Source organism: Schistocerca serialis, chromosome 11 (genome assembly GCF_023864345.2).
Source record: "Schistocerca serialis cubense isolate TAMUIC-IGC-003099 chromosome 11, iqSchSeri2.2, whole genome shotgun sequence".
Taxonomy (NCBI): Eukaryota; Metazoa; Arthropoda; class Insecta; order Orthoptera; family Acrididae; genus Schistocerca; species Schistocerca serialis.
The window spans coordinates 161,481,001-161,504,992 of NC_064648.1; positions in this window are offsets into that span (position 1 = coordinate 161,481,001).

A 23,992-nucleotide genomic window follows, 5' to 3' on the forward strand; every position below is an offset into this window, starting at 1 on the left:
CATGTAGGAAGTTAAGAGTACAGAACTCGTCAGGTAGATAAAAAATTTTTATTTTAAAATGTTTTTTGAAATGGCTTTAATTACTATTTTTGTTCAATTAATTGGGTTCAATTTTTTTTATTTCCATTCCTTTGTAACATCATTTTAATCAATATATTTTTAAAATTGCTCTCACTTTTTCTACCTCTGATGCTTTTTGAACTTGGAATTTATTTACATTTCATTTTATTATTTTTATGTATTAACTTCGACTCAAATTCTTCTTCTTTATCATTCTATGTTTCTCACCATGTTATTGCATTCATTATTTCCATTGCTCATTTGGCTTGGATTTCGTTTCATTTGTAATCCGTTCTTCTGTTTAAATCACCATCTGCGTTATTAGTCCCTAATGGCATAAGAATAAATTTTTAAAATGTTTTTATGACATGAACCTTCCAAAGAAGGAACATCTTAGATCGAAATATACATTTTTGGCACAATTGCACAGCCAGTGTAAAGAGACTATTGCGTCTTTTATTTTTAAACGATTCATCCATTGTTTCAAATGTTTAAATATTATGAGAGATAAATAAAAATATTCAAAACACTTCCGAAATGATCCCAGTTGGGAAAAGAAAGTAAAAAAGAAAAGAATGACACAAATTGTAAACGTTGATGTGTTGTTATTGTTGTGGTCTTCAGTCCAGAGTCTGCTTTGATGCAGCTCTCCATGCTACCTTATCCTGTGCAAGCTTCTTCATCTCCAAGTAGCTACTGCAACTTACATCATTCTGAATCTGCTTGCTGTTCTCACCTCTTGGTCTCGCTCTACGATTTTTCCCCTCCACGCTACCCTCCAATACTTACTTGGTGATACCTTGATGTCTCAGAACATGTTGTACCAACCGATTCCTTCTTCTAGTCAAGTTGTGTCACAAACTCCTCTTCTCGCCAGTTCTATTCAGTACATCCTCATTAGTTACGTGATCTATCCATCTAATTTTCAACGTTATTTTGTACCACCATTTGAAAAGCCTCTATTCTCTTCTTGTCCAAACTGTTTATCGTCCACGTTTCACTTCCATACATGGCTAAACTCTGTACAAATACTTTCAGAAACGACTTCCTGACACTTAAATCAATGCTCGACGTTAACAAATTTCTCTTCTTCAGGAACGCTTTCCTTGCCATTGTCAGTCTACATTTTATATACTTTCTATATCGACCATCATCAAATATTTTTCTACCCAAATAGCAACTCATCTATTACTTTAAGCTTCTCATTTACTAATCTAATTCCCTCAGCATCACCTGATTTAATTATACATTCCATTATCCTCGTTTTCCTTTTGTTGATGTTCATCATATCGTCCTTTCAAGACACTGTCCATTGCATTCAACTGCTCTTCCTGGCCCTTTGCTGTATGTGACAGAATTACAATGACATTGGCAATCATCAACGTTTTTATTTCTCCTCCATGGATTTTAATTGCTTCTCCAAATATTTCTTTTGTTTCCTTTACTGCTTACTCAATGTATACATTGAATAACATAGGGGATAGGCTACAAGTGTGTCTCACTCCCTTCGCAACCACTGCCTCCTTTTCATGTTCCTCGACTCTTAGAACTGCCATCTGGTTTTTGTAGAAATTGTAAATAGTCCTTCGTTCCCTGTATTTGACACCTGCCACCTTCAGAAATTGAAAGAGACCATTCCACCCACATTGTCAAAAATTTTCCCTGTGTCTACAAATGCTAAAAAAGTAGGTTTGCCTTTCCCTAATCAATCTTCTCAGACAAGTCGTAGGGTCAGTATTGCCTCACGTGTTCCAACAATTCTACGGAATCCTAACTAATCTTCCCCAACGTCAGCTTCTATCAGTTTTTCCATTCGTCTGTAAAGAATTCGTGTCAATTTTCTTGCAGCTGTGACTTATTTAACTGATAGTTCGGTGATTTTCACACTTGTCAACACCTGCTTTCTTTGGGATTGGAATTATTATACTTTTCTTGAAATCTGAGGGTATTTCGCCTGTTTGATACATCTTGCTCACCAACTGGTAGCTTTTTGTCAGGGCTGGCTCTCCCAAGTCTTTCAGGAGTTAATGAAATGCTGTCTGCTCCCAGGACCTTGTTTCGACTTATGCCTTTCAGTGTCCTGTCAAATTCTTCAAGTAGTATCATGTCTTCCATTTCATCTTCACCTACGTCCTCTTCCAGTTCCATAATATTGCATTCCAGTACACTGCATTTATATAGATGCTCTATATACTCCTTACACCTTTCTGCTTTCCCTTCTTTGCCCCATCTGAGCTCTTGGTATTCATACAAGTGGTTCTCTTTTCTCCAAAGGTCTCTTTAATTATCCTTTATGCAGCATCTATCTTATCCCTAGTGATATATGCCTATACATCCTTACAATTGTCCTCTAGCCATCCCTGCTTTGTCATTTTGCACTTCCTTTCGATCTCATTTTTGAGACGTTTGTATTTCTTTTCGGCAACTTCATTTATTCCATTTTTATATTTTCTCCTTTCATCAGTTAAAATCTATATCTCATCTGTTACCCAAGGATTTCTAATAGCCCTCATCTTTTTATCTATTTCATCTTCTGCTGCCTTCACTATTTCATCTCTCAGAGCTAACTATTTTTTCTTGTACTGTATATCTTTCCCGCATTCTTGTCAGTTGTTCCCTAATACTGTCTCTGAAATTCTCTACAACCTCTGGTTCTTTCAGTATATCCAGGTCCCATATCCTTAAATTTCCAACTTTTTGCTGTTTCTTCAGTTTTAATCTACAGTTCATAACCAATACATTGTGGTCCAACTCCACATCTGCCTCTGGAAATGTCTTACAATTTAAAACCTGGTTACTAAGTCTCTCTCTTACCATTATATAATGTTTCTGAAATCTTCCAGTGTCTCCAGGCCTCTTCCACACGTACAACCTTCTTTCATGATTCTTGAACCAAGTGTTGGCTGTGGTCAAGTCATGCTCTGTGCAGAATTCTACCAGGTGGCTTCCTCTTTCATTCCTTACCCCCATTTCATATTCACCTACAATATTTTTCCTTCTCTTCCTTTTCCTACTGTCTAATTCCAGTCCTCCATGACTATTAAATTTTCGTCTCCCCTCACTATCTGAATGATTTCTTTTATGTCATCATACATCCCCTCAACCCCTTCGTCATCTGCGAAGCTAATTGGTATATAAACTTGTACTGCTGTAGTAGGCATGGACTTCATGTCTATCTTGTCTACAATAATGTGTTCACTATGCTGTTCATAATAGCTTACCTGCACTCCTATTTTTTATACATTATTATTAAACCTAGTCATTACACGTATTTGATTGTATTTATACCCCTGTATTCACCTGAACAAAAGTTCCTCCTGCCATCGAACTTCACTAATTTCCACTACATCTAACTTTAACCTATCCATTTCCCTCTTTAAATTTTATAACGTACCTGCCTGATTAAGGGATATGACACTCCACTGTCTGATCCACAGAACGCCTGTTTTCTTTCTTCTTATAATGACATCCTCCTGAGTAGTCCCCACTTGGAGATCCGAATGGGGTATTATTTAACTCTGGAATATTTTACCCAAGAGGACACCACCATCATTTAACCATACAATAATATGCATGCGCATGGGAAAAATTACAGCTGTAGTTTTCCCTTGCTTTCAGACATTCGCAGTACCAGAACAGGAAGACCATTTTAATTAATGTTACAAGGCCAGATCAGTGAATCTTCCAGACTTTTGCCCCTGCAACTACTTAACCTGTTTGGTCCCAAGAAGGTGTTCCATTCAAATCTCTTACCAATTCCTGTTTACATCTTATGTTTGGAGTGTAGATAAACCATAAATACCACTTTCATGACTGTAACAAAATATTTTGTATAAAAAAATGGACGATCCCAAAATTGAACAGTGGGAATGGGAGGGTACAGGTACTGTGCATGGTAATACTGTGAGAAAAGAATGTAAATTTTTCATATTTACTTTTATTTTTCTCACTACATATTTGATACAGCTCATTTACAGATTTTGCAAAATGTGAATATATAACCAAATAAGAAATAAACAAAAATACACTGTGTTTTACTGAGCTCAATTTCAACTTTAGTTTGTATGAAACAGCTCAAAATAATTTGCATGCAAAGGAATTTTACATTTCTTACATTGTTTTGCTGTGTTCTTCTTGCACTGGCCACATCTTAGTTGTTTGCCTAATGGTACAATCATGCCTAATGGTACAATCAGATGATCTTGTCCATCGTAGCGTACATCATTGAGCATCCTTTTATGTAAGGCTTTTGGATTTCGCACTGGATGAGCAGGTGATTGTCGTGAGCTGTACTTTTGAAAGTAGCAGTAGACCACATACCTTTTGAAGCCAAGAAGATCGAGTGGATTGCCCTTATACTGTATTGTTTGTCTATACAACAATCAAGCATTGTTTGTTGTTGCAGTTAACAGAAAAGAAGGTGGTAGTACCATTTCTGTTCTGAAATTCATCCTGTATTTTATAATATTTTCATGAAGTCTGCCCACTCCTCTCATGTAAGTGTTGTAGTTGACACCTGCAGCAGGAGTAAATACACTCCTGGAAATGGAAAAAAGAACACATTGACACCGGTGTGTCAGACCCACCATACTTGCTCCGGACACTGCGAGAGGGCTGTACAAGCAATGATCACACGCACGGCACAGCGGACACACCAGGAACCGCGGTGTTGGCCGTCGAATGGCGCTAGCCAGTTTGCCGTGGCATACGGAGCTCCATCGCAGTCTTTAACACTGGTAGCATGCCGCGACAGCGTGGATGTGAACCGTATGTGCAGATGACGGACTTTGAGCGAGGGCGTATAGTGGGCATGCGGGAGGCCGGGTGGACGTACCGCCGAATTGCTCAACACGTGGGGCGTGAGGTCTCCACAGTACATCGGTGTTGTCGCTAGTGGTTGGCGGAAGGTGCACGTGCCCGTCGACCTGGAACCGGACCGCAGCGACGCACGGATGCACGCCAAGACCGTAGGATCCTACGCAGTGCCGTAGGGGACCGCACCGCCACTTCCCAGCAAATTAGGGACACTGTTGCTCCTGGGGTATCGGCGAGGACCATTCGCAACCGTCTCCGTGAAGCTGGGCTACGGTCCCGCACACCGTTAGGCCGTCTTCCGCTCACGCCCCAACATCGTGCAGCCCGCCTCCAGTGGTGTCGCGACAGGCGTGAATGGAGGGACGAATGGAGACGTGTCGTCTTCAGCGATGAGAGTCACTTCTGCCTTGGTGCCAATGATGGTCGTATGCGTGTTTGGCGCCGTGCAGGTGAGCGCCACAATCAGGACTGCATACGACCGAGGCACACAGGGCCAACACCCGGCATCATGGTGTGGGGAGCGATCTCCTACACTGGCCGTACACCACTGGTGATCGTCGAGGGGACACTGAATAGTGCACGGTACATCCAAACCGTCATCGAACCCATCGTTCTACCATTCCTAGACCGGCAAGGGAACTTGCTGTTCCAACAGGACAATGCACGTCCGCATGTATCCCGTGCCACCCAACGTGCTCTAGAAGGTGTAAGTCAACTACCCTGGCCAGCAAGATCTCCGGATCTGTCCCCCATTGAGCATGTGTGGGACTGGATGAAGGGTCGTCTCACGCGGTCTGCACGTCCAGCACGAACGCTGGTCCAACTGAGGCGCCAGGTGGAAATGGCATGGCAATCCGTTCCACAGGACTACATCCAGCATCTCTACGATCGTCTCCATGGGAGAATAGCAGCCTGCATTGCTGCGAAAGGTGGATATACACTGTACTAGTGCCGACATTGTGCATGCTCTGTTGCCTGTGTCTATGTGCCTGTGGTTCTGTCAGTGTGATCATGTGATGTATCTGACCCCAGGAATGTGTCAATAAAGTTTCCCCTTCCTGGGACAATGAATTCACGGTGTTCTTATTTCAATTTCCAGGAGTGTATATCAGTAAACTTTCTCAACTCCTACTGCATCGTTTGGATTGTCCAGTTAGTTGAACTCCACTTCCATTTGAGATGATGGTAACAATGCTGTTGTCATGCTAGCGAATCAGAGTCAAACCAGATTTACTATCGGTTACTTGGTCATATGTTCCCCCTGGAGCTTTTTTCATTTTATGAAGTTCTTGCAGAGAAGGTTCCTCTGTTCTACTTGAGCGAATTGTTCCTGTTCCAGTGCAGCCCTTTCCTTTTAGTGCATACAAAAGTGGCAATGAAGTAAAGAAGTTATCAAAAAAGAAATCATATGTCTGATCATTCTCAAATGGAAGTTTTGATACTAGGTCTAACCCTGGTATGGTTCCGCTTGAACCTACCCTAGTCTTGTGCGAAGACAATACATATTATAACCAAACCTAACCGGTTTACCTGCTATTTCTTACTTTGTTCCATGTCTACCATAATACGGAATCATAGCCTCATCAATACATAGCAGTCTTTCGTTATTGAAAGCTCTTAGCCACCTACTATACAAGAGTTTCCAAAGGGCTCTCAATTTTGAAAATCTGTCATATTTGGATAAGCTGTTGTTATCGCAGACATGTATGCATTTCACAATTTTGTCAAATCTTCCCCTTGTCATTGCTTTTGACACAGATAGATTATGGCAATCATCGTTCATTTCTCAGTACATTCTAAAGGTAAAGGGTTGTAACCTGTCAGAAGAAATATGGCCAGTAATACTCTTATTTCTACACTTGACACATTGACTGATGTATCTCCCTACTGATGAACGTAAATATTTGTGTAATGGGTTAGCATGTCAACAATAATATCATCATAAAACAGTTCAAATAGCTGTACTGGTGACATTTCTTCCATCAAAAATTCTGGAAGTGTCATTGTCTTCATTTGCACTTCATTTATGTCATTCTGGGCCCATCTCCTATCAACCCTCTTTCTTCTGCCAGTAACAGGAACAGCGTTTGATGTGAGAACACTATCAACATGGGCAGCACCAGAAGCTGAACATGATGGCCCATTAGACTCCCTATGACCGACCTGTAATATAAAAACATCAGCTTTCTAGAAACTATAAATAATATTTAAACAGTTACAGATAAATAATGTAGAAGATTATAATAAGGGTATTTACTAATCAAAATCTTCAATTCATAGTATTGTCTAATATTTACTTCTTGGGTAACAATTTCCCATTCACAACTCTTTGCAAGTTTTGCTTCTGCAACAGATTCTAGCTGGTTGCCACTATGATTTATATCACTTTCACACTTATCACCTGAATCTTCATCTGACCGCTATGGGTCATCAGGGGGATTTATTTACAAGTCAACATCATAAAAATCAGTATCCTCTTCCAATAATGCTGTAATTTCGTTGGCAGTCAACCTAAAATGCAAGTACTTTACTGTTATTTCAATGCAACCACTCAACCCTACTGTTCCAAAAATGTAACACTCAGCTGTAATGCATTATAACCCATTGTTGAGAACAGATATCAACAAATAAAACACACACACACTATCATTCTTGTATTTATACCTCATATTTGGAAACTATAATATCGTTATCCACTGTCAAATATAGTAAAACTTACTTGCCCTTTCCTTGTAGCCATTTTTTCATAAACAGCAATTACTACAGCACCAACACTGTTCCTACACAGATGCTCGCAGCGCAGCTGGCAGTTTTGTGTAAAAGCAAGGAACATGTAGAAGATCAGCAGTGTAACAAACTTACCAGAAACTAAAATCACTGTACACAAAAAAAATTACAAACTTGTGTTCCAAAAATGGAACAGTGGGATAAAATGGGTTAATATGCTGGTACCCCTCTTCAGGAGGGACCTCTCGACAGATACCCCTCTGTTCTGGTTGCACCTATGGTGCGGCTATCTGTATCGCTGAGTCACGCAAGCCTCCCCACGAGTGGCAGCACTTGACGCCTGTAGCTTCACCGTTACACTGCACAGCATGTTATCACCATACAGAAGATTTCTGAAAGTCCATATCACTGCTTGTAGACGTCTCCTTGTTAGCTGACAAAGTAAGAATGACGTTGTTGAACGAATATTTCCAAACTCTAACGAATTACACATATCAAAAGCTCTTATGCAGTGATTAGTAATGGTTTGTAGGTGGTTTGGGGTGAGGATAGGGCACAGTACAGGGAGTTTTGCTCGGAGCTGTCCTTGAGGTAACCAGTTTGTAACAGGTCATTGAGTTTCCGTTGTTCCAACTGCTGCTCACATTCCTTCAGCCATCTGCTGAACACGATGGTTTTCCCTCTCCATAGAGCCACGTGGTCGTCCAGGACCCAGTCTTCTCGAGACCGTGCATTCTCGTGACCACCGTGGCCAGCAGTCATGTACAGTGGCTACCTACCCACCTGTCAAGTCTTTCTGCAATATCACAAAGGAACATCCAGGTTCCCATAGCCCTATTACAAACGCTGTGAGGTGTTGATAGTAGCGTGTCTGTCGCCTTAAAGATATTCTTGACTAACGTCAATGTGCCACATCCAGTCTCAAAGGTAACTGACCATCATAACAGTAACAGTGTGTATTTAAATAAATGTAATTTGTATCGTCATAGGCGACTGGCGCGAAATTGAAATAGGCGCCATCATTAAGATATAGAAACACTCCTACTTTCGTTTATGTCGCACAATTCTTTCTTGGGGTTGCGTTTTCTTTCCCCGTCAGTTTATGTGGTCTGAGACCTTAACAACGCTCCAAAAAATGATTTTAGCTCCTAGCATTTGTACTTTCTTCAAGGAGATCTCCCATTTAGAGTCTTTTGTGATGTAACCCTATCTATTTGGTCCCCCTTCCTCCCCACCCTACTATCCCCCCCCCCCCCCTCCCCCTGGAATTTAGTGCTGGTGACGCCAGTGTTTAAAATGCTAAAAGTAAGCTTACATAGAGATGGCATTTCCATCAACATATGCTACAGGCATAGATATACCACTCATGTATCGCTTGCGTTCGAAAAAGGTGTCTGTACTGTAGTGCGACTGTAGTCTGACAGTGTATATATATTTAGTAAATTCTACTTTCATATCCTCTTTATCCTTGTGAATGCAGAAAGTGAATGTTGTGCTGGCATAGAAATCTGATTCACTGACCTCTTCACCACTTTGTCGTCTGTCTTCTTGTCCAGAATTCCAGGCCGAGATACCGGTCTTCCTGGAGCACCTCTCTGACTACTGGCGGGACTCGGCGCAGCTGCTCTCACTGGGCGTGAAACATTTCTCTCAGCTGCTCGTCCCCCTCGCTTTCGAGCACATGGTAAGTGGTGTTTGTTTTTCTCTTTTTAGAGATACGTATGTGGTATGAGAAAGTGACATGCACCAATTCAATATCCTGCTATCCACAGTATAAAGACTGTGAGACAGTGCCGAGAATACGAAATTTAAGGGATTGCCTCTCACCACAGACGACGCAGTGGCTGACACCCTTCACTTGACGATCGACAGCAGCGGCGTTTTATTACAGCTGTCACTGCTGACAGACAACCAGTACTGCGTGAAATAACGGCAGAATCCAAAGCGCGGCGTATGACGATCGTGTCTATTAGATGAGAGCTGCGCAGTTTGCTTTAGTGTGCCGTGGCAGCAGACGACCGACGCGAGTGCCCTTGCTAACAGTAAGACCTACAGAGACTCTCCTCGGCTCGTGATCATATCGGTTGTGGCCTAGAGGACTGGGAAACCGTGGCCTAGTCAGCTGAGTCCCGATTTCAGTAGGCTGGTGGTAGCTTGGTGATGGGGTGGGTTGTGTTTACATGGAATCCGATACAACTGAACCGATCATTCACTGCAAATGCTTATGTTTGGCTACCTAAAGATAATTTGCAGCCGTTAATGGACTTCATGTTCCCCAACAACGATGAAATTTCTATGGAAGATAATGGGCCATGTCACCAGGTCACAATTGTTCGCGATTTATCTGAAGAACACTCTGAAAAATTCGAGCCTATGGTTGTGTCACCCACATCAACCCGCATGAATGCCATTGAACGTTTGTTGGGCATAATAGAATGGTCAATTAGTGCACAATATCCGGCACTGACAACACTTTCTCGGTTATTGACGGATAGGGGCAGCGTGTCTCAATGTTTCAGCAGGGATCTTTTAAAGACTTGGTTGCCGGCCCATTGTGGCCGAGCGGTTCTAGGCGCTTCAGTCTGGAACCGCGTCACCGCTACCGTCGCAGGTTCGAATCCTGCCTCGGGCATGGATGTGTGTGATGTCCTTAGGTTAGTTAGGTTTAACTAGTTCTAAGTTCTAGGGTACTGATGACCTGAAATGTTAAGTCCCATAGTGCTCAGAGCCATTCTTTTAAAGACTTGGTTAGTTCATTCCACGTCTAGTTGCTGTACTACGTCAGGCGAAGGAGGCGCTACACGATAGGAAGTATACCATGAGTTTTGTCACTGCAGTGTATTTTGAATTTTTCATCACAGAATGGGTGCGTGTAACGTTACTCGAACTTTCCACATGGAGGGGAGTAACACTCGTGCTCAGTGGACGTGCACATGCAGCCTGTTGACAACTATAGTAGATTGAGTATGAAGGACATGGGACATCATACCGACAGACCGCACAGACAGTAGTCGGCTGTAGTGGGATAATTCTCCTTCCAGCATGACTACAAGAAGACAACGTTGTAGGAATGTTCTAGTGACTTTGACAAATGTGTGGATGAGTACACAGGAAATTCAGGTGGAGGTTACAGATAAACTATTGCCAACAAATCATCGGGAACAGATTACTGGAAGCTAAGTTATCTCTAAATGCCTTGTGTCATTTCCACTGCCATCATATGACAGAGACCTGCATGGTGTAGAACGAGAGGCAGCTGGGACTTAGTGTCGTGTTGTGGTACCACATATCGATGCCACCGTATGTGCACTCCGTTGCTGGTAAAGGAATTGCAGCCGGCCGCAATGGCCGAGCGCTTCTAGGTGCTTCCCTCTGGAACCTCGCGACCGCTACGGTCGCAGCTTCGAATCCTGCCTCATGCATGGATTTGTGTGATGTCCTTAGGTTAGTTAGGTTTAAGTAGTTCTACGTTCTAGGGGACTGATGACCTCAGATGTTAAGTCCCATAGTGCTCAGAGCCATTTGAAAGGAATTGCAGGTTCCTGTTAGACGCTGATAGCGCTCGCACTGCGTCGTCCAATGGCTCTGTACCACGAGTACCCTCTGCTGCTGCAATATGGGACAGCTAGCGGCGGCAACTCAGCCAGCTTGTGCTTCTAGCCAGTATGCTACCATATCTTCGTCTGAGCCTCATGCTGGTTGACTTTGTGATAGCATTATTTGTATTCGGTCTTCCTTTGCTTGGAGAAATATAAGTAAACCTTCCATTTCATGTTTGCTAATAATTTCTGCTCCTCCACAGCCCAACCCTCCTTTTCATTGTGTACACTGTTGTATACTGCAATCTTTTGGTGTTCTGCTCTGAGTTGCAGATCTTTCTGTGGCGGTCAGATGGATGCCACCCTGTGTAAGGGGCCACAGGAAGCAGCGATCTTCGAGATGCATGCCAGTGGCTCGGGATGCTACTGTGTGTGGTAACAGGACTGATCTGGTAATTGTAAACCTTGTTGTTAAACCCCTCATGAGCAGGGTAGAAAAAAGTACATCACAACTGAATAAAGCAAATCCCCACATTGCAGTTCAAATCATAAATACATTGACGAACAGACAATTTTTGACTGGCCTGCAGGTTCCTTTTATGTATCACACAGGATATACCTGGAATGTGATTAGGAGATGTGCACATTCGCAACAGTTTCCAGACAACAGTCTTCATAAACTGACAGAGCATGAAGCTTATACGGAACCAAAATCCATGAGGATGATAATCGGAGGCTTTTTGTTTCCATGTCGCAATGAATGCAAGATTATACTCGTGTCTATTGGAATCATACCTGACACTGTTGTTGAGAATGGCCGTTAGTTGTAAATGGCATGAAACTGTAATCTTTTAATATTTGCTATGTGACGAACGCGTCCTCAAAACTTTGTCAGTATTTGAGTGGTGCTCTGTGGTGCTACATCTTCCATTTCCGCCAGTGTATTCATTAGCAGTAAATTACGATGTCTTTGGTAGGTAACCATCTTCTGAATCTGCATACATATTACCATGCTGAACCACCTGGCTGTGTAACCTTGAATCACAGACGACCCTTTCGATGATTTTTCCAACAACGCTTTCCTTTCAGTTCTGTATATGATCACTTGTGACAAGTCGAACATGTGAGTTAAGGAGGAATATAAACCTGATCAGACTGCCTCCCAAGAGAAGTACGTTCCCTACTGAGGCACCAGCGCTGGCCTCAAGGGGCAGCTGGACGCTTGCCAGCAGACTCCGCATAGCTGTACCTCTACTACGAATGTCGGGGCACCAGCCCCAGGGGATAAATGGCTGCAACGCAAGTTTAGTTGCCCCATAGCAGTGTGTTTGTAACAAAAGACAAGCAACATGCACTTTCCATAATTTATTACAAATACGTTTCTCGCTCTAGATCAACATCTATTTAAACATCCGCAAGCAGCTATACGCTGCTGGGCGGAAAATTCCATTGTTAGGCATTCCCCATCCCGTTCCACTAGAAAAGAGAGCGAGGGACAAACTACTGTCTGTATGCCTCCTTCGTGCTCTTCACCTGCATCTACATCATACTCCGGAAACCACCAAACTGTGTGTGGTGGAGGCTACTCCCGGTACCAGTAACGTACCTCCTTCTTTCCCTCCTTCTGTGTTCAACTCGCGAATGACGTTTGGAAGAATGACTGTCGTTAAGTCTCTGCCTTAGCTCCAATCCCTCAAAATTCCTCGTCGATATCATTTACCGAGACGTATGTGGGAGGAACTAACATGGTTTCAGACTCTTCACCGAAAGTGGTCTCTTTAAATTTCAGTAGAAAACCTCTCCTTGACGCACAACGCCTCTCTTGTAGCGTCTGCCTCCGGAGTTTGTTGAGTATCTCTGTAACGCTCTCCCATGGACTGAAAGATACTGTGCCGCAACGCGTCGCTCTTCAGTGAATCTTCTCTATCAGTGCTAAGTGGAAAAGGTCCCAGACTGATGAACAGTACTCAAGAATCGGTGGAACAAACGCGTTATAAGCCACTTCCTTATATTTCGTGAAGATCCTTCCTCGGAATCTTCGTTTGGCATCTGATTTTCCTACTACTTGTTTTATGTGGTCGTTCCACTTAAGGTCGCTCTCGATAGTTACTCCTAGATATTTTATGGTAGACACTGTTTCCAGCGATTAGAGCAATTAGACATCAATAGTATATTTGTACAATAGTGAATTTCTTTTTCTATGCATGGAACAATATCTTACATTTATCTACGGTCATGGTCAGCTACCAGAGAAAGCGCCATTCATGAATCCTCTACAGGTCACTCTGCAAATCGATACTGTCTTCTTCTGTTGCTACTTTCTTATGGACAACTATATCATCTGCAAACATTCTTGATCAGCTTCCGATTGTTTCTACTAGATAAACACTTTAAACAATAATAGTTCTGTCCCTGAACCATGTTGAGTTCTGTATATAAAGACGCACTGTATCCAATCGCAAATACGGTGGAGCACTCGTTATGCTCGTATTTTTTCACCAAACAGCAGTGCAGGATGGCGTCAAATACCTTCCTGAAGTCAACGAACACGGCATCAACCTGAGAGCCGTTGTGTACAGCGCTATGGATCTCCTGGAGGAAAAGAGTGAATTAAATTTCGCAAGATCTCTGTTTGCGTAATCCATGTTCACTTTTATGGAGAAGAATTTAGTTCCCCACAACTAAACATAATCTGTAACAACCGACCTCAACGGCACAAGCCTATAATTATGTGGATCTGTTCCGCAGCCGTTCTTGTATACGACCTGCTCTGTTTTCTAGTCGCTAGGTACCCTTCATTGCACCTGCGATATAAGATAAACGTCTGCTAAATGGGAAGATAGTTCTCTGACACAGCCAGTGCAGAATCTTATAGGTGTCGCACTGAAACATGGGAGGTATCAGACCAAGTTTACACTGGTCGAAGGATCGGTATGGGTGGTCCTATTAACTGACCCGCTAGGTCGCCGGATTTCACGTCGCCAGATTTCTTTCTGTGGGGATATTTGAAAGATAAGGTGTACTAGCAAGTTAGACATGACCGACCACATCAGAAATGCCTATGCTGACATTCCCGCAGATATGCTTCTGTCCTGTGTACAGCTATTTGAAAAATGAATCACTAAGTCTATTGAAGTTGGCAGTACTATGTTTGAACACTTATTCTGATTGGAAAAGGACAGTAGCATTCGCCTCAAGCCACATCCACAATGGCGCATCGAGTAGACACCTGTTCGATATGTTGGTGGAATTTCAATTATAAATTATAAAATACTGACCTATCATATCCTCACAGTTTGGGGACACGGTCCCATAAGCCATAGGATATTCGTGAGTCATTCTGTAGTATTGTGTAAACTACAGTTGTACTCCCATTTCTATTCCTCCAATTACAGTACCATCCATGACGAAATACAGAAAACGTGTCAGAAAAAAAAATGTTGATTTTGCCATAGCATCGTAATCTGCAATAAAAAATAGTGGTTCCCATTGGAGATTTCAATGTTGCCCTCACCACCCCCGCACAATGTTGAGTCACAGGTCAGTGTGGTCTTGTTGGATGTCCCCCTCCAACACAAACATTTGGAACTATAGCTTTTTTTAATTTGATTTGTTGTTTTCGATATATTTCAAGTTTTCAATTAAAATGAAAAAAACACACACACACACACACACACACACACACACACACACACACACACATATATATATATATATATATATATATATATATATATATATATATATATAGTGTGTGTGGGGGGCTAACATGATTATGCATTGCATTGTGAATGGAATATCTCAGGTGGTGCGAATAAGCGTTTACACAACTCATACATCAGAACACCTGTGAGGGCTGAAGTAATTACTGGAAAGAATTATGGCGAGTGTTTCTTATGGATGTACTATGCAGGCTACATCATTACTCCCTGGGATAGGTGAAGAGTTTTGTGCATATATGTAGGTAAAAGTGTAACCTATATATACTGAGCCACAATCATCTGCATGTCAGAACTGCACATTATGAGTTTGTAGAGAATAAATTGGTTAACTTGACAAATAACCTATAAAAATTTAAAGGGAATTACAAAACAGGTATATCAGGTAAGACAGCCCAAAATGCGGATGTTCCCGCCTCCTGTAGCCATTTCACCTATCAGTCATTACACACATATGGTGGTAGCATGCCTCCACACCCACTAGCTAGATACGAAAACAAAGGCAGCTGTCAGCAGGTTGGGGCCAATTGCAGTAAGTAAAAGTTGTGTAGCTCCGCTCCTTAGTGTCTGGGAATGACAGTGCCTGACAAGAGTTTTATTTGCATATGCACATAAGCCACACAGTTCATCTCCCTAGCTAATCTTCCAAGTCTTCAAACAATGTAGATATTTGTGAACACACTTTATTTGACTGCTTGTGGGTCAAAATGAGTTGGTGTGAAAACTACACTACACAGAGTGACTACATTCTTCATTGAATGGGAAAATCTGCAAGAGCATAGAATTTTCTCGTAATTTGACATAAGATGAACCTCATAATGAATATAACCATTTATTGATAACTGTATTCCATAAACTGTGTTTGATGTCCAACCAGAACTGAAAGCTTGAAAATTTGTCATTTTTGTTAAAATGTCTTATTTCACATTATTAAAGTTTTTGGTTATAACTTTTTCTACAGTAATCCTATAATTTGGGGTTTGATGCCCATATACCTTAACATCATTATCTATTTGCATTTTGTATTCACAAGACCAATTACATTTTATTTATAATTTTTAAGTAATTTTAAATTTTCTTTAACTTTTAAGAGCAATATTATTGTTAAACATAACATGTTAAAAAACAAATTATTGATGATTTATCGCTATTAAATGTTAAAAAATATGACTCAGAGGTTATTAAATCAGCTAAACGAAATAGAAAGGTAAAGGAACAATCAAGATATCAAATTAAAAAACACGAAAACACAATCTATAATTGAATATGAAAAATATAAAAAGTAGATTAACCTGTTATCAAGGGGAGACAGAAGGCAATTTTATCCCCATTTTATCCTTTTCCCTATTTTACCCTTTGAATATGTACATTTTTCAAAAGAACTATAACTGATAATACAATGACATTTTTACTGCATATATATAACATATATACCTCAACTTACAAGTAAAATGAACATAATACCTCTTATGGTTCTGAAGAAAAAAAAATTATTCATTTACTAGCAAAATTTAACTTTTTTTTATACAGTAATTATTATAAAACAGTTTCAGATTGTTCGGCGGTTCTCAATTTACTTGTAATAACTTACTAACATCTCCAGTAGAAATTGGCCATATTCCATGTTTCTAACCCCATTAGTTTATCAAGTAATGGTACCTGAATGTAAAAAAAATGTAGTTCTGAGAAAAATCCATTTAAAGTTTAATATTGCAATTCTAGTATAGTTATTGATGAGAATTACCTACCGCTAATATTTTCCTGCACCATAATGAGCATCATCTGAATCATACTGATCTTTTCCTCTCTTGGTCCCTCTTTTCTGTCTTGCTTCTTTTGTTCATTTTAAATTAGCAATATCTGTTTTGTAGAATCTGTCTTTCTCTATTTGCACCAAGGATTTTACAGTATATCCACTAGATTTTATGCCCAACAGTTCCAAAACATCCAGTTTCCTAATTACACCATCATTGAAGCATAAAATAGCATAGTAAACACCAAATCTGAGGGCTGTAAATTGAACAAATACAGTTTTTCGTAATCAGTTCCAAATGACAGAATTCACATATTAATTTAAATTTTGGATTTTCTCATGAAGACATTTCTTCAAGAAGGTATCTTTACAAAGGTCTCTAAATATGGGTTTCATTTCATTCATGATGCAGGTAAAGACTGTTTGTGGCTATATCTGGCACTTCTCCTGTACTTGCACTAAGTATAATTCGGACAAAGGTTGTGCACTGGATTTTCATTTGCGGAAAAATATGAAAAAAGATATCCCATACAGCTTTTTTCATATTTTCTTAATGCCCTACATTTCTTCTTATGGCCAAACCATAATAAATCTGTAATCTATCTATTTCAACATTTGTTAGGCGAAGTTTACCATCTACCTTCTTACCATCTTCCAATACTATTTTTGACTTTTCTTTCAATACTCTTCTAAACTTGGACCCCATTCTCTTCTGGACATGCCCAATGCACTCCAATTTAGAAATTGAGACATTTGAACCATAGGGTTGTTATGCACATACACAGTCATAAACCTTGCTGTCACCATTCCCTAAGTACCATGTGTATCTGACTCCTCTGTTTGCCACTGAACGATTAAAAATCCTGAGAACTCCCACTCCTTCCATCCCACCACTTGGACCAGTATAATTCATATGACAGTAATGTTCATCCTCTTCCTCAGTTACACTGCCCCAAGTTTTACAGTGCTTGCTTATAATCTCTACATCAATTACCTTGCCAATATCAAATTATTGTAGCTGTCATGACACTATTTGATGAAGTGTGTTTATGTTTCTGCCAGCTGACATGAACACATGCACAAATATCACCACTTTCACTGTCATCACTGTCCTTGAGTGCTTCTTCAGCTGCTTCCTTCATTGAGATGTCACAAACTTCAGCAACAGCAGTACCAATAACATTGTTGTAAGTCATAAATTTTGCAGGAGGATTTGGAATGTCAAGTAATGCACGTAAGAGTTTGCCTGCCTCCATTCCTTTACCAATAGATCTGAAACCATGAACTAGCCTTATGTTGTTCTCATATAAATTATTATTTGCCATTTTTGATCTCATTGTTGTAGCAACTGCACCACATTTTGTACAACTCATGTCATGTTTGAACCAATCCCTTACGAAGACACTGATTCTCACCCAAAGATATGTCACCACCACATATTCTGCACAGAGCATGACAGTAATGTTCATCCTCTTCCTCAGTTACCCTGCCCCAAGTTTTACAGTGCTTGCTTACAATCTCTATATCAATTACCTTGCCAGTATCAAATTATTGTAGCTGTCATGACACTATTTGATGAAGTGTGTTTACGTTTCTGCCAGCTGACATGAACACATGCACAAATATCACCACTTTCACTGTCATCACTGTCCTTGAGTGCTTCTTCAGCTGCTTCCTTCATTGAGATGTCACAAACTTCAGCAACAGCAGTACCAATAACATTGTTGTAAGTCATAAATTTTGCAGGAGGATTTGGAATGTCAAGTAATGCACATAAGAGTTTGCCTGCCTCCATTCCTTTACCAATAGATCTGAAACCATGAACTAGCCTTATGTTGTTCTCATATAAATTATTATTTGCCATTTTTGATCTCATTGTTGTAGCAACTGCACCACATTTTGTACAACTCATGTCATGTTTGAACCAATCCCTTACGAAGACACTGATTCTCACCCAAAGATATGTCACCACCACATATTCTGCACAGAGCATGACAGTAATGTTCATCCTCTTCCTCAGTTACCCTGCCCCAAGTTTTACAGTGCTTGCTTACAATCTCTATATCAATTACCTTGCCAGTATCAAATTATTGTAGCTGTCATGACACTATTTGATGAAGTGTGTTTACGTTTCTGCCAGCTGACATGAACACATGCACAAATATCACCACTTTCACTGTCATCACTGTCCTTGAGTGCTTCTTCAGCTGCTTCCTTCATTGAGATGTCACAAACTTCAGCAACAGCAGTACCAATAACATTGTTGTAAGTCATAAATTTTGCAGGAGGATTTGGAATGTCAAGTAATGCACATAAGAGTTTGCCTGCCTCCATTCCTTTACCAATAGATCTGAAACCATGAACTAGCCTTATGTTGTTCTCATATAAATTATTATTTGCCATTTTTGATCTCATTGTTGTAGCAACTGCACCACATTTTGTACAACTCATGTCACGTTTGAACCAATCCCTTACAAAGACACTGATTCTCACCCAAAGATATGTCACCACCACATATTCTGCACAGAGGATGACAGTAATGTTCATCCTCTTCCTCAGTTACCCTGCCCCAAGTCTTACAGTGCTTGCTTACAATCTCTATATCAATTACCTTGCCAGTATCAAATTATTGTAGCTGTCATGACACTATTTGATGAAGTGTGTTTACGTTTCTGCCAGCTGATATGAACACATGCACAAATATCACCACTTTCACTGTCGTCACTGTCCTTCCAAATGAATATTCATCTCCAATAGCTTACCGAGAGGAAATGCCATGAAGAGACTGCAATTTCTTTCTCGATGTGCTGATTTTCTTTATGTCTAACGTTCTTTGGTCCTTCGACCCACTACCCTCATTTATCTTTACGTATTTGTTTCCTCTGAATTTTAATTTAGGCGAGAATTTCTTTATTCACAGCACTTTTATGACAACACACAGAACCAAAGAAAATACAAATTAACACGTATTTCCTTCACAACAAACTTCACTAAGTACAACCATTAACGCTCGAAAACAATAACAAACACGATCATGAAAACGAGTATCAATAGTAGATACAGGGTAGGAAACAGTGAAGCGATAAAACAATAGAAGCATGAAATAATACACAAAAAGTAAAAGAATGCTGTGCATTATCTCTGCATGGCGCAAAAATGAAGGCGTGGCATTTAAATGCCAGATTGCACATAGTGTTAGGAAAACCATCTTATCTCACGAAAAGTTGATGTATTTATGTAAAACCAAAACTGTTTCACACAGTAACGACCAGACATTTCAAATATGCTAAAATATAACAATCGAATTTTTGAAGCCCACTTGCCTCCCGTCTCCCCTTAAAAGAACAATTAAGAGAGGATTTAAAAAATGGAAAAAAGAGTCTAAAACTGAATATAAAAAATAGAAAAAAGGAGATCAACCTGTTATTTATGTAATTAAAAAAGTTGATGACAAAGTGTTGAAAGCAGCTGAAGAAAATACAGTAATTGAAAAACTAATTGTTCCTTATCATCAACTACATTTTGCAGAAGAATTTAAAGATACACCAGTAATAAAAAATATGACACTTCAAGTGAATCAGAAATACTAAATGTATTGAATAAATATGGATAAGAGATTAAAGATAAAAAAGTTAAAACATGACAAACGATCATCAAATGTTAAAAAAGAAATGGAAGAAAAAGAGAGCTGCAATATACAACCATATTGAAGATACAGTTTTGGATTAAGACCTGTTGATATATTTAAATTTGTTAGTAAATTAGCAGTAAAATATGATAGTGATAAATTAACAGTTGATAATAAAACATACAAAGTAACAAATTCATTGGTGAAATCTTAAATTAAAATACATAATTGTGGATAATATAAGTAAAAAAGTTTATGTTGTTCTTTTATCAAAATATGAGGATATGTTAAGTAATTCACATGAATTGTATTCCCCCCTGAACCATGAACCTTGCCATTGGTGGGGAGACTTGCTTGCCTGAGCGATACAGATAGCTGTACTGTATGTGAAACCAAAATGGAGGGTTATCTGTTGAGGGGCCAACAAACGATTGATTCCTGATGAGGAGCAGCGGCCTTTAAAGTAGTTGCGGGGGCAACAGTCTGGTTGATTGACTCATCTGGCCTTGTAACATTAACCAAAACAGTCTTGCTTTGCTGGTACTGCGAACAGCTGAAAGCAAGGGGGAAACTGCTGCACTAATTTTCCCGGGAGCATGCACCTTTCCTGTATGGTTAAATGATGATGGCGTCCTCTTGGATAAAATATTCTGGAGGTAAAATAGTCCCCAATTTGGGTCTCTGGGTGGAGACTACTCAGGAGAACGTCGTTATCAGGAGAAACAAACCTGGTGTTCTCTGGATCAGAGCCTGGAATCCCTTAATTTGACAGGTAGGATGGAAAATTTAAGAAGGGGAATGAATAGATTTAAGTTAGATATAGTGAACATTAGTGAATTTCGGTGGCAGGAGGAACAAGACTTCTGGTCAGGTGAATACAGGGTTATAAATACAAAATCTAATAGGGGTAATGCAGGAGTAGGTTTAATAATGAATAAAAGAATAGGAGTGTGGGTAAGCTACTATGAGCAGCACAGTGAACGCATTATTGTAGAAAAGATAAACATGAAGCCCACACCTACCACAATAGTACAAGTTTTATATGCCAACTAGGTCTGCAGATGAAGAAGAGGTTCATGAAATGTAAGATGAGATAAAAAGAAATTACTCAGATAGCGAAGGCAGACGAAAACATAATAGTCATGGATGACTGGCAATGGGTAAAGGGAAAGGAAGAGAAGGAAAAGTAGTAAGGGAATATGGAATGGGGGTAGGGAATGAAAGAGTAAGCCACCTGGTAGAATTTTGCACAGAGCATAACTTAATCATAGATAACACTTGGTTCAAGAATCATGAAAGAAAGTTGTGTACATGGAAGAGGCCTGTAGATATTGGCAGGTTTCAGATAGATTATACAATGGTAAGAAAGAGATTTAGGACCATGTTTTAAATTGTAAGACATTTCCAGTGGCAGATGGGGCTCTGACCACAATCTGTTGTTTATGAACTGCAGATTAAAACTGAAGAAACTGCAAAAAGGTGGGAATTTAACAAGATTGGACCTGGATAAACTCAAAGATCCAGAGGTTGTAGAGAGTTGTAGAGAAAGCATTAGGGAACGATTGACAAGAATGGGGGACAGGAAGACAGTAGAAGAAAAATGGATAGCTTTGAGACATGAAATAGTGAAGGAAGCAGAGGATCAAGTAGGTTTAAAGACGAAGACTAGTAGAAATTCTAGGGTAACAGAAGAATATTGAGTGTAATTGATGAAAGGAGAAAATATAAAATTCAGTAAATGCAGCAGGCAAAAAGGAATACAAAGGTCTCAAAAATGAGATCGACAGGGAGTGCAAAATGGCGAAGCAGGGATGGCTAGGGGACAAATGTAAGGATGTAGAGGCATATATCGGTAGGTGTAAGATATATACTGCCTACAGGAAAGTTAAATAGGCCTTTGGAGGAAAGAGGGCCACTTGTATGAATATCAAGAACTCAGATGGATACCTAGTTCTAATCAAAGAAGGGAAAGCAGAAAAATGGAAGGGGTATACAGAGGATCTATATAAGTGCGATGTACTTGAGGACAATATAATGGAAATGGAAGAGGACGTAGATGAAGATGAAATGGGAAATGTGATACTGTGTGAAGAGTTTGACAGTGCACTGAAAGACCTAAGTCGTAACAAGGCCCCAGGAGTAGACAAAATTCCATTAGAACTACTGATAGCCTTGGGATAACCAGCCCTGACTGAACTCTACAATCTGGCGAGTAAGTTGTTTGAGACAGGCGAAATACCTTCAAACCTCCAGAAGAATATATTAATTCCAAAGAAAGCAGGTTTTAACAGAATCTAAAATTACGCAGCTATCAGTTTCATAAATCATGGCTGCAAACAACACACACAGACGAACATCAGTTTGGATTCCACAGAAATGCTGGAACATGGAAAGCAATACTGATCCTACGACTTATCTTAGATGCTAGATTAAGGAAAGACAAACCTACTTTTCTAGCAGTTGTAGACTTAGTGAAAGCTTTTGACAGTGTTGACTGGAATACTCTCTTTCAAATTCTGAAGGTGGCAGGGTGAAATACGTGGAGCAAAAGGCAATTTACAGATTGTACAGAAACCAGATGGCAGTTATAAGAGTCGAGGGGTATGAAAGGGAACAGTGGTTGGGAATGGAGTGAAACAGGGTTGTAGCCCCTGCCCGATGTTGTTCAATCTGTATATTGAGCAAGCAGTAAAGGAAACAAAAGAAAAGTTTGGAGTATGAATTATAATCATGGAGAAGAAATAAAAACTTTAAGGTTTGCCAATGAAACTGCAATTCTGTCAGAGACAGCAAAGAACCTGACAGAGCAGTTGAATGGAATGGGCAGTCTTGAAAGGAGGATATAAGGTGAACATCAACAAAAGAAGAACGAGAATAATGGAATATAGTTGAATAAGTCGAATTTAATCATGTGATGCTGAGGGAATTAGATTAGTAAATGAAATGCTTCATGTAGTAGATGAGTTTTGCTACTTGGGGAGCAAAGTAACTGATAATGGTCTAAGTCGAGTGGATATAAAATGTGGACTGGCAATGGCAAGGAAAACGTTCCTGAAGAAATTTGTTAACATAGAGTATAGATTTCAGTGTGATGAAGTCATTTCTGGAAGTATTGGTATGGGGTGTAGCCAGTTATGGAAGGGAAACATGGATGATAAATACTTTAGACAAGAAGACAATAGAAGCTTTCGAAATGTGGTGCTATAGAAGAATGCTGAAGATTAGATGGATTGATCACATTACCAATGAGGAGGCACAGAAAAGAATTGGGGAGAAGAGAAATTTGTGGCACAACTTAACTCAAAGGTGGGACATGTTCTGAGGCATCAAGGGATCAGCAATTTATTATTGGAGGGCAGTGTAAAACATACATAAATATTTGAAGGAAGGAATTGTCGATGTTCATTTTTGAAAAAATAATCAGTAAATTTAAATTCACATTCACATATAGAAGAAAAAATTGGTCAAGCCTTTATTAAAAAGATTACAGAAAAACCAATCAAATGTATATGGGCAAACTACATATGTCAGTTAACTGATTGATTAGCGGTAAATAATGGAGAAGTATTAGCTGAAAATAAAATTTATTGTAACAAAAAAGTTGAAATAACATCAAATAAATTTAATCATTTTATTATTAATAATTCAAAAGGTGAACATTATTTAACTAGATTTTTGAATAAATTACCTTACTTAACTTGGCAACCAGAAAAATATGGAAAAGGATTAGTTGATATTTTAATTAATAAAT